Below are 17,289 nucleotides of genomic sequence, written 5' to 3' on the forward strand. Positions count from 1 at the left end.
TTGGTGCGTTTGTATCAATGTTATAGAGCAAATAGGTTACAGAGAGCTATGAAGAAACAGGAAGAAGAGTTGACAGCGATGCAGGATACTCAATATAAGAGTCTGAAAGCATTAGAGAGTATGAAAAGAGGTGGAACTGCTCTGTCTTCACTTTGAAGGGTTCTACATTTTTGGTGTCTTGGTGATGATGACCCCTGAAGGTCATCAAAGGGGGGATTGAGAGAGCACAAGTTTGAAAAAATGTATAAGTACGCCATATTTACAAGCACGTAGTTAGTTTAAACATGTTTTGCACACGAGTGTTTTATATCCAGGAGTGAAATATACAGAGTGTTTTATATTCAGTAGTGAAATGTATAGAATGTTAAGTAAAGTAACAATAATCATAACTGTGTGAGACTAATGTAGAAATGTTTGGAATATATGTGAAAACCACATGTTCTCATGTTAAAAGAATCATGTCCGAATTAAATGTAACTTTGAAAATCCAGTATTATGTGTAGGCCTTAGGGCAATTCACAGCAAACCTGAACGTGCTGCTAAATTAATGTGAGATAAGGTTGACATGGTTCTTCCAAAATGTACTATTGAACTTAGGGTTAAAAGTATATGCTTTATAGATGTGTTATTTTAGAAACGTATGCTAGTTAAGAATGTTGCTGTTTAAATCAAGTTAACGTTTTAAGAGTGCAGGGACCTGCTGCATGTAAATCAAGTAGGCCAGAGGAGATAATGTCATGTCGTGTAAATCGTCATGTGCTCGTTAGAGAAGAGGTCGCGAGGTGTCCAGCACAGAGCTTTGAGAGTGTTTTATGACTAAAGATATGGTGGAGTCTGGAATTTGAGGCCCACTGCAGGACGAGCTGTATGCAGGTGCGAGGGTCCTAATCAGCTCGAATGAAAGGGACTTTGTTCAGTGGCGCCTTGCGCAGGCCTGTAGGAGTTTCCAGGAATTTCAGGGGGTATCAGCGCACTGAAGAAGAAGCCTGGGAACCAAGGTCAACTATAACGAGGGTCTTCAAGAGTACCATCATGGAGTTTTCCGCGCAAAGATGTACCACGTGAGGGGCGTCCCAAGGGGCGTTTCTATTGGAAATGTGATTTGGTATTAGGGAAAGAGACCTGGGAGGAGAGCAGAGCAGATGATTTTGGGAGCCTAAGGAAGCGGATGGGTAGGCAGATAGGCTGATCAGGAGAGACCCATTATCAGAGAAAAGACAAAGAGAAGTGCGTGATCTTCTTAGGAAGTCACCACGGCTGACACCTAGAGGGTTAAGATCTTGCTAAGTAGGGATGTCACTTAGTATAGTGTAGGGACAGACTAACTTTAATTTTCTTTTCTGTAATGACTTTGAGATTGCAACTTATATCTATTTTGACAACCCTTATGGTCTTTGAGCTTGTTCTTATTATTTTGTTCTTCAGACTTAGATTATTCAAGAAGTTTATGTTTATAGTGATACCAATTTACCTTTTGAATCTCATTTTGAGAAGTTTGTATCTTCAGTTATCTTTGACTTTATATTAAATCTTTAAAACTTTAATTTGGTCAGTGGTCATTTAGAGTGGTGTAAGTTCTTAAATTGATTGACTTATTGCGAGATTACCTTTACTCAACGACAGGTACCAACGATTCAGTCGACATAGAATGGGATTTGGTAAGATAATTAGTAACCAGTAATCCCGCGTTAGCAGGTGAGTGAGTGCGAGTGAGCGCTTAACATGGGGCAGCGAGGGCTTCCTGGCACTGCCAGCGCCATTGTTTCATGTGTAACCTCAGTGCAACGGTTACAGCGCCGCAAACCGCAGGCTTACTATCTGCACAGCTGAATGGAAGCAGCTCCCTGCACCTACACACAATTTGTAAACCAGGGTTGGATTGGGATTGAAAATCGGCCCGGGCACGCAAAAAAAAAAAATCGGCCCACAGTTGAATGATCACTCCTCAAATCACTGCTTTGGCATAATCTTATTAAAAAAAACTTTAGGACGGGGGTAAAAAAATGCACGTTTTAGTTTAAACTGGTGAAACAAGTGAGGTCACTTCTACTCAGGCCCTCTGCCCCCACTCAGTATGTGCACACATTAATGAGCCGGCCAGCGAGACAAAGGGAGTGACACCTCTGCATGTGGCTAAACGTAGGTAATGAGCTCCCATCTGCCTCTAGAAAGGCCACTCAGACACCCACTGGGCCGCTGGCTGTATTCGAACAATAGAGAAAGCGCCCAAATGGCCCCCTAGACTGCTCAAAAAGAGGCCCACAGCAGCACTCGGACACCGGCCCCTCGGGCATTGCCCGAATGCCCGCGTTACCAATCCGACGTTGCTGTAAACTGAACACAACCCTGACTAATGTGTGATCGTTGTCCCGCGCAAAGAGCCTAGAGGTGACGAAGGCTCTGTGGACCCTACGAAAAGCATTCTATTTCTTTGTTGTCATTGTTCTTATTAAGCAGACCTCATGGGCGTCACGGCACTGTACGACACTAGTGCACTACGAGTAGATTTAATATACAACTGAGTTTGATCTACAAGGTGACTTTGCTGCGTGTGATTGCGGTGTTCGAATAGGGCTGTCAGGGCCGGTTCTAAAGGGTGGGCCAGCCTCACCCAAGGAAAACCCTGCTGCCACACCCTTAACCTTTACACTGCGCTCTCGGAAGTTCTTGTACATTGACTGCAGTCCTTTCCTTCCAAAAGGCTGAACAGAGCACAAGCCCAACTGCACACAAAAATAATACCTAAATATGCTAGGCCCACACACGATTGCGACCGGCATGACGGCAGGGGGGGAATGGAAATGGGGTAATCGCGGGGGAGGCGGGAGGGGTTTAATTAAAAAAATATATAAACTAAAACTTACCGTCCTGCACCAGGATGGGTCCCGACTCCCACCGTCCTGGCCTGCATTTTTGAATTCCTGCTGGCAGCTCTGCTCTCATCATCATCACATGAAAGGCAGCCTCCCTCCCTCCCCTTTCCAATCACAATGCTGCAACTGCAGCGTTGTGATTGGTGAGGCGCATCGGAGCGCACCCCAGCTGGGCCATTTTCTCTATGTAGGCTGCTGCAGCCTACATAGAGAAAAAGGGAGAGTGGGCGGTCTTGCTCGAGGGCGGGGGGAGCAGCTTGCCCACTGTTGTGCATACTGACTGTTTGGTCGGCCCAAAATGCACAAAAGTGGCAAGTCACCCCTCCCCGCCCTCGAGCAGGACCGCCCACCCGCCCGCCCACCCACAACCAGGCACTTCTGCTTTCTCGCAGTGTGGGAAGCAGAAAGATAAATGGTGGTACTTATTACCATTTATGATTCTGCCTTCTCAAACTGCGAGAGCAGTGGGGCGACGCCCCTAGGCCCCAATGGGTGAGCTACCACTGCCCACACAGCAGGAAATTCAATGAAAAAAACACAGGTTTCTGGGACGTTATAGTTAGTTATTAGCATTTAAAAAACCTTAGAAATTCATGGAAAACAACACAGGTTACAGGGCGTGATAGTTAGGCTAACATTTCACTTGTACAAAACCTGTGAAATTCAGCTGTTATAGTTAGCTGAGCTAATTATAACTCGCGCCCCCTAAATGCACTGCTTATGACGTCACATATTACATCACTCATGACATGGTCAGTGACATCACTGATGACATCTGAAATGACATCTGAAATGACATCACTGAATATATATATATATATATATATATATATATATATATATATATATATATATATATATATATGTGAACAATGAGAATACGCCGAACACCCAGAAGCGTTTCAAATCGTGTCTTTTATTCTCTGCAGTAGGCTCAGAGTCCATGACATGCCACTACGCGTTTCCAACTTCTGTTTTCATCAGGTGGCGCGTAGTGGCATGTCATGGACTCTGAGCCTACTGCAGAGAATAAAAGACACGATTTGAAACGCTTCTGGGTGTTCGGCGTATTCTCATTGTTCACATATAACCACAGGGTTGTGGTCACCCACCTGAAAGCCGAACCAGCAGTGAGCGCGCCTTTGGTGACCCTTTGTGAGGAAATATATATATATATATATATATATATATATATATATATATATATATATATAAAATGTTGATCTCCATGATTGATTTTTGTCTCCGCAATAATATATTTATGTTCAACAACCTCCTTTGCACACTTTGACTATGGAACATAATATCAAAGTTTGGCTCAGCTTTATTGACGATTTATTCGTAGTGTGGCAGGGAACTAAAGACCAGGCTGAACAATTTGTTAATAACATCAACCAAAATACTTTGAACCTGCATTTCACAGCCACTATCAGTGATACCAGTGCGAATTTTTATTAGATACACAGGTATTTGTGCAGAACAACAAGCTGGAAGCCCGCCTACATCGTAAAGAGACGGCGGGTAATTACGTTCTGCACGCTACTAGTGCACACCCACCTCACCTAATCAACAGCATCCCCTATGGGGAAATGCTTAGGCTGAAGTGAAAATGCAGCACAGAGAGTGACCTGAGATTAGCACAGGAACAGAGCACGCACAGGTTCTTAGAAAGAGGCTACTCTCCCAAGATATTGGAACAAGCCATTACTAAGACGATATTACTTGACCGTAATGAGTTACTCAGGAATAAGAAGCCTACTAACACCACTGCCAGCATAAATTTAGGACCATAACCAGACAAAACACAAGTGTTCCCCCTGATAATGGGATACAGCAGACAACATAAAGAGATTAACAAAATAGTGCAAACTATTTGGCCACTAGTCTTAAATGACCCAGTAATGGGACCCCTGCTTCCGCAGAGGGTGTCCATTTCCCATAGTAGAGCCCCCTCCATGAGAGACTGTCTTGTTACCACTAGTCCTGAAATTAAAGAGAATACTACTTGGTTGCAGACACATAAAGGGTTCATACCATGTAAGACATGCAAGGCTTGTGTTCATGGAGTCAATACCACATCATACACTACTCCATTCAGTCACAGTACCCGTAAAATAACCAAACTGTTGACCTGCAAGACTGAATATGTCATTTGTGTTCTCTTATGTCCATGTGGCCTTAGATACATCAGGAGTATGAAACTCCAGGCCCACAAAAGAATCCTCCAACATCTCCGCGCTATAGCCAATGAAGATAGCACATACCCGGTAGTCAGGCATTTTAAGGAATTTCATCAATCCAATAATAAAAGCCTGAGATACTTCTTGATTGATGCTATATCGCCCAGCAGAAGAGGCGGAGATAGAGAAAGCAAACTCAGGAGGTTAGAGACCAAGTATATTTTGCAACAGGACACTAAACAACCTAATGGACTTAACGTCACGGAAGACTTATACACATGTCTATAACAATAAGCTTCTGAACTCTTTTTAGCTATTTATTACATTTATTCTATTTAACTTCAGTTTATCAGAACTGGTCATATTTATTGGTAGTCATTACTCTCTTCAGTGCAGCTATGTCTTTATCTGCGGCAGATTGCCTTTCGCAAATGCAAATATCACTTTTTAAAGCATATTTTCATGCATATACTAGTGTGGAACATTTAGAGATAGCACTTGAACTTTCCTAAAGGTAGTACTAATAGTGTACACCCTTAACAGTCATTATATGTGCAGAATTTTATCTGATCTTTTTATATATATTTATATTTATTGTATAATTTATATATTTATATTTATACATATGTATTGGACTTTATCTAGTAATTTTTGATAAGCATTTTTGACTGTAGGATGAAGGCAGCCACCTAAACACAATTGTTTTAGATTGCCTCTGAATTCATGTGCATTGTCAGGTAATCTGGTATGTATTCGTACAGTACATTTATATTTAGCTATTTATTTATTTATGTAACGATTAATGTCTTTACCTTACAGAGTAATAATGTTGGTAACATGACCATATGAACTGACCAGTATAGAACATTTTAGCTTTTATATACATCATAGTTACCGGTAGTTAACCTCATTTTTCGGGAGTTATCTGAACATGTATTTTTACCACACTTGAGAATTATTCATGAATTGGGTGGACCTTAGAAGTATTTTACAAAGAATTGAAAGCCCTATATTGTATGAAGAAATCGTATTTCCATTTAACTGTACAATGTATTTTACAGAGATGATATGAATTTTCTATCTAGATACTCATACCAGTAGGGTTGTCAGCAGTAGTGGGTTTGTTCTAAAATCAATGATCATATTTGCACTTTGCACTTATTTTCACATATTTGTACACTTTTTTAGTCCGCGTGACAGGTTATTATGGTTTTATGGAGAATAATGATTTTTTTTCCCCAAGCGTGATACCTTGTATCTAAAAAATTATTATGCATATACCAATTTTTAGCTATGATATATTAGCGATTCTAATGCATATCAACCCACAAGAGTTAAAACTATTGTATTTTACATGAACTGTTTTTGGGGCGAGCATGTTTTCTAGCTTCATTATTTTGCCAGTCATGTGGTTATTCGTAATTGCATGCACTAGCACTTTAAAAAGCACTTCTAAGTATGAATGATTTATTTCACAATAATTTTCAATTTCAGAACATTATGCATGAAAACATTTCAACATGTCCTCCACGGAGACACAAATTACAATATAAAACATTAACCAACAAAGTACCTGTGAATAATAAAGCAAAATAATTGATAAACACGTATACAAAACATAAACACCATACAAAATATCAATTGCCTCCACAAACCATTAGAGGGCACCAGTCCTTATATAACATATGAAGGAACAGGCGGACATAACCCAATTCAAGAAATCCTGCCTGTTTGCTAAACTGAAGACGCCGGACCGCCGCTGTTCGCCCTTAAAAAGAACCGGAGCATTGGCCAGCAGATTATCAGCACATCCACAACCAGGATAAAAAAAGACAACCAATGCACTTTGTTTAACCTCCAACCAGTACAGGGCCACCACAAGTGTGGGACATGCTCAGTCTGTGGGTCAACAATTGAGGGAACCCTTTTTACAGATGGAAAAGATTTTGGCGACATAATGATTACACTAATTCCAAGTCAAAAAACGTTGTTTATGGGATTATTTGTCCATGCTAAAAGGTGTACATTGGTAAAACAACCCAGGAGGTACGACAAACGTGTGTTGTAATGGCATGCATTTTTTTGCATGAGTTGTAATAGTTGCATTGTAATGGCTGGTTCTCATTCTTAATACTGCTCTAGAAAATAAAATCTAGTGCTGTCCTGAATTTGAACTTGAAATGACTGACTGTGAAAAGAAGTGGCTGGAGACTCCGGGCTTATTCAGAAAGGTAAACTTACATTTGAGTAAATCTACTTGTGTAGGTGTACTCGTGCACTTTTTGAGTTACTTTACTACTATGGTCTATTGACCAATACAGAGTGTAAACTTATTCGAAAGTATAGACTTACATATCCTCACTCCCTAAAATGTGGAGTGGAGTCTGTAGAAATACCAAATATGAGCGTAAGGTTCTTACCAGTAGAATTCTTAAGACCGTATTTGATTTTCCAGATACTTGGCAGAGACCTCTAATATCAGGGCGCTGATCTCCTTATGGTGAAGTATATTGCAAACTTTTTAAAGTTTAATACGTTTAAAAAATAAATTAGATGAAATATTTTGTAATTAAAGGCCAATTTTAAATAATGTTATATATTTATTTTAAATGCAACATAACACAATAAAATGTTACAGCATTGATAACTTAATTTTAAATTTAAAAAGTAATAATTTTGAATGTATTAAATGTAATATAGATATATTTTTCTGAAGGTTAATATTTAACAAATCCTACCTAAAGTAAAACAATGATGTTATGTTATGAAAAGTGATGTATATTTTTGATGGTAATGTAATTTAATTTAAGAAATATTAATGTTACATGAATTTTTAAACATAAAAATAATTAATACATTTTTAAAATAAATAAGTTATTGTGTATTTTGTATATTTTTTAACATAAAATAATTGTTTCTGCGATTTATAAACTGTTTAAATTAGTTTATTTATATTGACATTTCTTTTATGCAGTTCAATCTTAAGTCCCAACCTCCATTATTTTCTCGGGGAATGTGTTGCAGTTCCTTTGAGAGGCCATTGGTGGTGCTGCACTTAAACCAGCTCTGACCTGGAGTACTTTTACAACTGTTATGGGCCCTTTTTGGCTGTAGAAACTATAGAAAGCAGTCTGTGAATAGGGAGGTGCTTACTCTTTTGTCAGCGGGTTTGTGTCCCTTGCTAAACCCCTCCCTAGTTCTATAATCCTTCTTTATTCCTCTTCCCTTAATCCCTCACCTTTAGTAGTAAGTATTCATAATTTGCAGCCTCTCCCCTCTGGTCCGCCTACATTTACTTCCAAAACCCATTTTTATGTGTGTGGAGAACTCTGCAAAGGAGCAGAGACCCCCACACAAAAGATAGGAGAGGCGGAGGCAGAGACCTTTGCGCATATACATGTGAATAGCATTTTGTAGTATGTCAGTAGTAGTAGAGTAACACTACTAACGCACTACAAAATGCAGTTTATGAGTAGGCCCCTCTGTGTAGGGTGCTTCCGCGCTACTCTTCTGTTGTTCAACAAATTTATCAGGAATCTGCGCATCAATTCTGCCCTTCAAAGGAGGGCATTTCATAAATTCTTCCAAAAAGTGCTTATAGCCTGGTTGGATTCTTATCTCCTGGTTTTCTGTTCCAATTTGAGAAGGCCTCAAAATGACATTCTTACACAAAGACCTCTCACCAAAGCTCCCCCACACCTACCCATTGAAGGGATCACTGCTGGATCCTGGAACAGCTGGTAATGATGATCACACACACACAGTCAGAAATAGCTGACGGATCAATAATGCACTGTCAGATCAAATACATGTTTCCCTTTAGACGAAAGGCAATTTGCTACCCTGCCTGGCACATTAACCGCAGACAGACATGGAGCCGCAGCTGAAGCAGGAGGCGGCTGCCACAGACATCTGACTTCAAGCCCCCATGAGCCACCTTTCAAAGGCTGAGTCTGGTGATGGGTGGCCCAGAGGTGGGCCTTTCATTTGTTTACTGTGTTTGTTGTCTGCCCCGGTGACATCCCTACACCGGGATGAAAAGCTTCTCCAAAAATAAACCATGAGGCTTATTTATTCTGACTCTTCTCCTGAAGTCTTTTGGGGCAAAATTAAACAATAAGTTCAAGTATTTTAGAAGACGGTTGCTTTAAGTGTTGTCATTTAGTAGTGCTAGCTGCAGCTGTCCTGGGGACGCCACACGTCAAGGAGCTAGAAATAGCCCACTAGAGCACATGTTTTCGCCTCACAAGTCCTGTTCCCCTGTATTCAGGAGGTCAAGGGTCAGCCTTGAGATCTTGTGAGCGCCAGTGGCCTGGATTTGATGGCCAGTCATCTAACTAGAAGGCCAGATGCAAAAAGATGTTCAGATGTGAACAGTAGGTGCAGTTTGCACAGCAAGACTCTAAACAGCTATGAGAGGTTCAGGGTGTCTCAGTATCGAAAATCAGCATCTCAGCTGCCAACCAGACCTTTCCAACTTGTCTCACAAAACCAGCAATTCCTGCCTCCATTGCCCGTGTTAGAATCCTGCGTCATATTCAAGGACCCCTGGCTGTACCGTGCAGAGACCTGGCAGAGCCAGGACCCAGGATACCTGCAATGTTGGCCCCAACCAGGAGTCTCCTTACATCCAACCTCTGCGCCATCGGCTGCCCAAGGACCCTTGCCTTTCAGAGGGCGTGGCTCTGAAATACTCCTCAGCCATCTTTTGAAATGACTTCAAAAACAAAACTGCTCAAGAAGGCATTGAAGTTGCTCTACAAGCATGGCAGAGGGGACAGGTCATGAAACCAGACCAAATGCTTGATGCCTACGACCTTTATCATAGGATCCTTTTTTTTCTTTTTCTTATTTCAAGTCAAACATGTTCAAAATACAATGATCACAATGTTCCAAAAACAGTGGAAAGAAGAAGAAAGAAAGAAAAAAAGAGGCAACAGATAAAAAATCCATAATCATAAAAAACTGAAAATGTAATCGACAACTGGAGGGATACATAAAGAAAGTAAAATACGAAACTAGAACCAGAGGGGCCAATTAAATCTATATATATAAAAACGAATGTATATCTGTCTGTCTGTCTGTCTGTTTATCCTTTATGCATTACTACATCATTCATCCGATCGCCATGAAACTTTGGGAAGTTGTTGAGTACACTCCCACGAAGATTTCTGGTATAACATTTTTTTAACTATCGGCCCCCCCAGGGCCCTCATAATCTTTCGAATACTGACGTACGCACAAGACGGAAAAACAAAAAATCATTTATCCACAAGCACTCGAATAAATATATAGAATTAAAACGACCCTTTGAAATGTTTTCCATATTAAAATGAATAAGTTTCAATAAAAATGACACAATGTAAATTGAATGTTATCATAACGAGTTTCCTTGAATTTCCTTTCTTCGGAGATCTCAGCAACGCGCGACGGTTAAGCTAGTAAAAGATAAAAATCATACATTATTATAGCTTGAGATAATCCCAGCTGAGGTCAATCCAAATTTTATCAAGCTTTTTTTTAACGAGGAGGGGCTTTTGACTTTAGCCAAGGATGGTTCACATTCATACAATCCTCACGCTCCTCCGCAGGGTAAAGAAACTCATGGACACCCCTTTAGATCACCAGTAACATGTTCATATGAACTAGCTAACCGACTAGACGCAAATTTGCACCTACAACAACATGGTGTTAAACTAATTGCAGGTGACGTGTTGGTGCTACTCACACCACCATAAGTGCTGTTCATATAATGCAGCATACAGCAGGTGTTACAGATGTAAAGGTTTAGAAAAGAGTAGAACCCTGCAGGAACGTAGAAATGCAGGAGCGAAGTGTAAATTGTACAGTTCAAATGTACAGTTTTAATGGTGGCCCGACGGTATGCAACGTTTACAACAACATTTTTACAACGCACTACCATTACAACGCAGGTATTACCACGCATACCATTACAACGCATTGCGCTGGGGGGCGCTCTAGGGTAAGTAATAAGTTTAATTTTCTATCCAACACCTTCCCTAGTGTCCACGGGGACTGGAGTTGGAATAGAAAATTATACTTACCACTATCCAGCAACTCTAAGCGCTATGCGTTGTAACGGTATTCGTTGTAAATACCGCGTTGTAAAGGTATGCGTGGTAAAAGTATGCGTTGTAACGTCATACATCCTGGCCCGACCGGTGACAATATACGTCCTCCCAGGTGTGCAGTACTGAACTGAACTCAGCCAATGTGTCCCTAGAAAGAGAATCTAACATTCGCATGATGACATAATAATTATCTGTGGTGACAAACCCACCACGGAACATTCCAGTCACCACACGCCTTACCCTTACACAAAAGCTAAACCATATTCACAAACAGGAAGAACAACAAAATCATCAATAATAACAGTTTCTGCATCAGCGTAAGACGACCAAGAACAATAACACAAGCAATGTCTTTTTTTCTTTGTAACCTAGTCCCAACATCTGCATGGCAATCTCCTTGGTCCAGTGCTTAATTTGAGCCGGTGGTTTCCGATGCTCATCACTGGCACTTCAGTTTCAGCACCAGCACTTATGACAGTCCGCACATGGTGTCCGTCCCTGTCAGTCGAATTTAGAGATATGGACAACAGCTGTTTACTAATTAAATATCCAATAATAAATTACTAATATCTGCCATTTGGGCCATTTTTATAGCTTTGGTTTCCTCGAATTGTCACACCTAATAGTTGTGTTGGTACTGTCATTGGCAGTGCTGGTAGAGGCAACGGGTGGTGCAAGCTGTGGTGGCCTCCTGAGGAGGGCCCTGGCACTTATTGTTTTACAAATTAAGCACTGCTTTGGTATCTCACTTTACCACAGAGACTCCTGGACAACACAATTGTGCTGGTGGCCAACTTCCTGTGAACTAGATCTCAAAGTGGTGTCCTGAACTTGGATACTCTTCCCACATGCCATCACTGACCATTCGCAATCTTTACTGCATTCTCTTTCTTCTCTGTGATATGCACAGGGTCATAAAACCTCCTTAGACAGTTTTTGTGCAGAAAAGGTTTTTTTACTCTTATCCAGTCTCTCACCACCAACCTGGCAACCTCTGTTTTACTGAGAGCTTGCTTTTTCTCTGATTCGATTTTTTCTTAGCTGACGCCCATTCCTCAGTGAACTGTGACTTCATCTTGGGAGCAATTGCAACCATCCAATTAGGACAAACTACTGCCTCAGCTGTCCTTCCACTCATCATCTCGAAAAGGGATTTATCTGTGGAAGCACAAATGCAGACCTGGAAGCCTACTGCATCCTTACAACAGCCTCCTGAACATCATGCTTACCACAGCAATTACTTTGAACAAATTCACCAAAAACCCCGGTGATATCGGGGCTGGGGGTGATCGTGGACCGACGTGCTTGAAAGGAGGCCGCCTATGAGTTGGATTGAGCCCGGGCAGAGAGGAGCAACTGGGCTGTGGGACCATGAGTGCCTTCAGCCTACGTGGTGCTATCACTGCCTCGTGCCTGGAGGCACCTAGAGTTGGAGCTGCTGTTATGGCTCACGGTCCTCGGAGAGTGGAGGAATCTGTTGGCGGCGGGGACTCGTGGTCGTGCCCGCTGCTCAGACCTGTTGATGCGGCAGAGCGCGTATAAGCCTGCTTCCCAGGAGTCCCCAACTGGGGGCGCCTCCAAAGGAGGACGAAAGCACAACTGAGATCTATGGGAGTTGGTCTAGCCGAGGCCCTCCGCTCCCCAGGCCGGAGCCACAGTGTGGTGGAGCGTGTGGGACTCGGCGACCAATTGAAAGCCGTACAGCGGACGCCCAAGATGGCTCGCTTCCCCCAGCTAGCTGCCCCACGCTCTGGCCCCCTGAAGCCCTAACCCCTCACCACTTAACCTGCATTTCCTCCAAGGGGGTAGACATGGGCCATGGGACAGACAGCTGTATAGCGGCTGAATTAACCCTTCCCCAATTGCAGAGGCAAGCACTAGAGCGGTTCTGTTCCCCATGGCTTATGGTGGAGAAGACTGAGGACCGAGATCGGTGTGAGGCCTTTCCCCCTGTGTATAGCTCACCCAGTGGGCATTTGGAGTGGCCCGCTGAAGGCTACAAAGTCTACTGGCCTCGTGGCCCCTAGTGGGACTGGCGACAGGAGTTGGCTGCTGCCCGGGGCACACAACGGCCTGGAAATTACCTATGAGGGGACCGATGAGGTACACACATCGCTCTCTCTGGCCTATTGGGTGTGCCCCAGTGGGTGCACAGCGACGCCTGGACCGGCGCTCTGCATATTTGAGTGGGTCTTGGGGCCCTTTACTGGTGGACTGGAATGCGGATGGGGCCTGGTAGCCCTACGCTTCCCAGCAGACCTAACGCTGGCTAACTAGTGAAGTCAAAGCCGGGACGCTGTCATATATAATTGGGGGGCTTGAATAGCCTCCGGGGGCACCCTTAGGCCCCATCTGAACTATGTCTGATGCCCTACAGCCCACACAGAGGGGAGTCTGTGAGCCTCCTGTCTATACCTCTGCGCAGCCTTTCCTCTCTGCTGTCTGGGAGTGCCAAGCAAGCTACTGAAAGCCCTTGATAGTTGGTCGACAACATAATGGAGTGTCATGAATGTGCTTTTCACTAAAAGAGCACACCCTAACCCAACACCCCCAAAAGGCAAGACTCAGCACTTTCTTAAGGCGGGGTAAGAAAACACACCCAAATGTAGGTAAAATAACACATAAAGGTTTATTAATGCAATATTTTAGAAAGACAGGCCGTATATATCAGTCATGGCAGACTCCCACATATCAAGTAAGTAATTAAAATAAACGATTGAAATAGAATACAATATGTACACAGGTAGCAAAGAATAGAAAATATATACAAGAGAGAGAGAAATAGAGAGAGTGTGGTTAGGAACACCTCACTGACTGATTCTGCAACATCCTTGCAAACTCTAGCTGTGGGAAGTCCTTTTCAACAGCCCAGGAAGGAGTTCGGTCGGGATCCAAGTTCCAGCACCAATCCACAGCAATACGTCTATTCTGTGGTGAACTGTCATCTGGCCCACGAAAGCTTCCAGCTTTAATACCATTATTCAACGTGGGGCGAAGCTTCTAGAAAACCCTGCCCCTTTCTCATTGGAAAAAAACGAGCTGACTGGTACCAGTCTGCGTCAAGGCCAAGACAGTGGCTGGCCAACAGCTGTGGCCGGTAGTGGGAGTACCGGCCGGGCGGTGACGTGGGGAGGGGGAGGTGCAGGGTGGGAGGTAGTAATGTATGGATTACGGACTTTAAAAGGTAAGTAAACATTAAAAAAAGATGCGATGCAGTGTGCGCAACGAAATTCGTTTTATTTATTTTTATAAATCCATACATTACTATCCCCCACCCTGCCCCTTCCCCTCCCCACGTCACCGCTCAGCCAGTACTCCCATTACCGGCTGCTGCTGCTGGCCATGCCTCTCTATTTTGACTCCAAAGCAAAGTTGTGCATTCCACAGATAATATCCAGTTCACTTTGGTCGGTGAGGAGCGAAAAACAAGTGAGGAGCAGAAAAACAGGCCCTCCCCACTTTGCAGCTACATGCGAGCACAGAACATGGCGTCAGTTATGAAAATAGAGTCAGTTATGCAAACGCTGCCATGCACACAGAGAAGCTTTAAGCAAGGTAGAGTTAGGAAGCAAGATGACATGAGGCCATGTCAAAGCCAATAGTAAGCACTGCCGTGAAGCGAAGTAAACTCAAAGAGCAAGATGACATAAGGCCATGTCAAAGCCAATAGTAAGAACACATAATATAATATACTGTTCTACTTCGTGACGGCTCCCACTGATACAAGGCCGTCCTACTTTAAGGCTAGGATAAACTAACATACTAAAGTCAGCCTAAGATGGTGGGAGTCGAAGGACATCATGGGGTGCTCAACCACAGAAGTTGCTCTTTTACTATACGAAGCCACAACCACAACTGTGTCTGTTCAGACCCGCACTTTACGTTTGGATAGGGTAGGCTCTATTAGGGAGGGGACGGAGATGCCCAATTCTACAGTTTCCTACTGACCTTGGCTGACCCCACAAACATGGACTTCCAAATCATGAAGAGTTTGTTGGATTTCTTGTTCATTCTCGTTTTCTAATTTTTGTTTGGTTGGTTTTAGGGGTTTAGATTGGGGTGTCCCTTCAACTGTCTGTTGTAACTCAGCCTGACCAATCCCTGGTTCACTCTGTCCTCCCCCGAGCGCTCGATGCTCATGCCCCTCGAGGCCAGTTTATGCCTTGTACACCTACATCTGTTTCGCCTCCTCTTTCCCTTAGATACCGCAAATAAAAATACTTAGTCTTAACGTGAAAGGCCTTAACAATCCTAAGAAGAGAACAGCGATCCTTTTATTCTTAGAGCACTTGCAAGGGGACATATGCTTGCCTCAAGAAACACAGTTGCTTGCCAGAGACACTCGCTGAATGCACACAAAGAGATTCCCTCAGCAAGTCTGGTCATCAGAGAGAGAGGGAAGAATGGGGGTGACTATACTTTTCTCCAAACGAGTTGTCCGTGCGATCTTGGACATTTGCATAGAGAGCTCCTGGTAATCCGGGTGCAAATAGATGCATTTAATCTCACGATAGGCACACTCTATGCTCGAAATGAATGACAGGAGGACTTTATAACTGAGGCACTTACCAAGGTCCTTCAGTCTCCTGACCAGGCAATTTTGGTGAGTGGAGATCTCAACATCGTAATGGACGCAACACTGGATTGCTCTGTGCAGAGGACCGGACATTCCAGGGTCCTTTCTTTGAAGGGGCTAGCATGGTTGGCCAGTTTCGGGATGTCCGATGTGTGGTGTTTGCAGCATCCCAATTAATGGGGCTATACCTTTTATTCAGCAGCGCATAAAACATATGCTTACCTAGACCACTTCCTGGCTTCTCCTGCGGCATGGAACCAAATAACATCCTCTGCCATAGAGCCCCATTCACTCTCGGATAACGCTGCTATCACACTCACATTAACAGTTCACAAGCCCCATGCACAACCCCCACTATGATGTCTATGAGAGATGCTGCTGCACTCCCCAGAAGTGGTTTCTTCAATTAGGCAGTCGATCACGGATTACCTGGCTCATAATGACACTGAGGAGGTTCCCCTTTTCGCAGTTTGGGAAGCTCTCAAGGTAGTAGCCCGTGGAGATTCCATAGCAAAACCTGCACTTGCAGAATAAAACCCGGAGGGAAAAAAGAGAGGAGTTAGAGAAGTCTGTGGTAGAATTAGAGTCCATTCACAAGTGTATCGGGCCTCCAGAATATGTCGTAGATTAGAACAGGCCAGATTGCAATTTCAGCTCCTTGACTTGGACAAAGCCAAATATGCAATGCTTCGCCTTAAAAACACATTTTATATAGGATCCAATAAAGGGGGGAGTATGTTGGCACACTGCCTGCGTAGTAAGCAACACTTGCACACAATCAAATCCTTACAGGCACGCGTTGGAGCGGTGGTGACTGATCCTTCTGCCATTGCAGCCGAATTGCAAGCGTTCTACACCAATTTATATACTGGAGACCCAATGATAGTGTCGGACTGCCTGACTTACGTACAGTTGGCGGCGGTTACACCTCTTCCAGTCGCAGAAGAAGAGGTCCTCGACCAACCTATTAGAGTTGACGAGGTTATCTTGCGATTGTTAGATTAAAACCAATGAAATCACTGGGCCCAGACAGGCTCAACACCATCTTCTTTAAGACCTTCTGTAGGAACTGGCCCCTTTCCTGACTCGCCTTTTTAATTATTTTGCGGACACAGGCACACTTACAGATACCATGTTGCAGGCCTCTATCTTAGTGATCCCGAAGCCCAGGAAGGATCCCAAAGCCCAGGAAGGATCTTAAACTCTACAGCTTGTGCCACCCAATTTCCCTGCTTAATGTTGATGCAAAGCTAATTGCTAGCATCCTGGCTCATCGGCTTAACCCCCTGATGCCTGGTCTCATTGACCCGGACCAGGCAGGCTTTATTCACACGCGTCAATGTGGGGATAATACCAAACACTTATGCCACCTTATTGATAAGGTGCAGCACTCATGGTTAGAAACACTTTTATTGGCCATCAACGGATAGAAGGAATTTGAACGAGTGCACTGGCCTTACTTGTTTGCAACTCTTAGACGCTTTGGGGTGGGGGAGCTATTTGAGTTGTTGATTAAAAGCATATACAGTGCTCCTTATGCGGTGGTGCGAGTCAATGGGTTGAGCTCA

Source organism: Lissotriton helveticus, chromosome 2_1, assembly GCF_964261635.1.
Source record: "Lissotriton helveticus chromosome 2_1, aLisHel1.1, whole genome shotgun sequence".
Classification (NCBI taxonomy): Eukaryota; Metazoa; Chordata; class Amphibia; order Caudata; family Salamandridae; genus Lissotriton; species Lissotriton helveticus.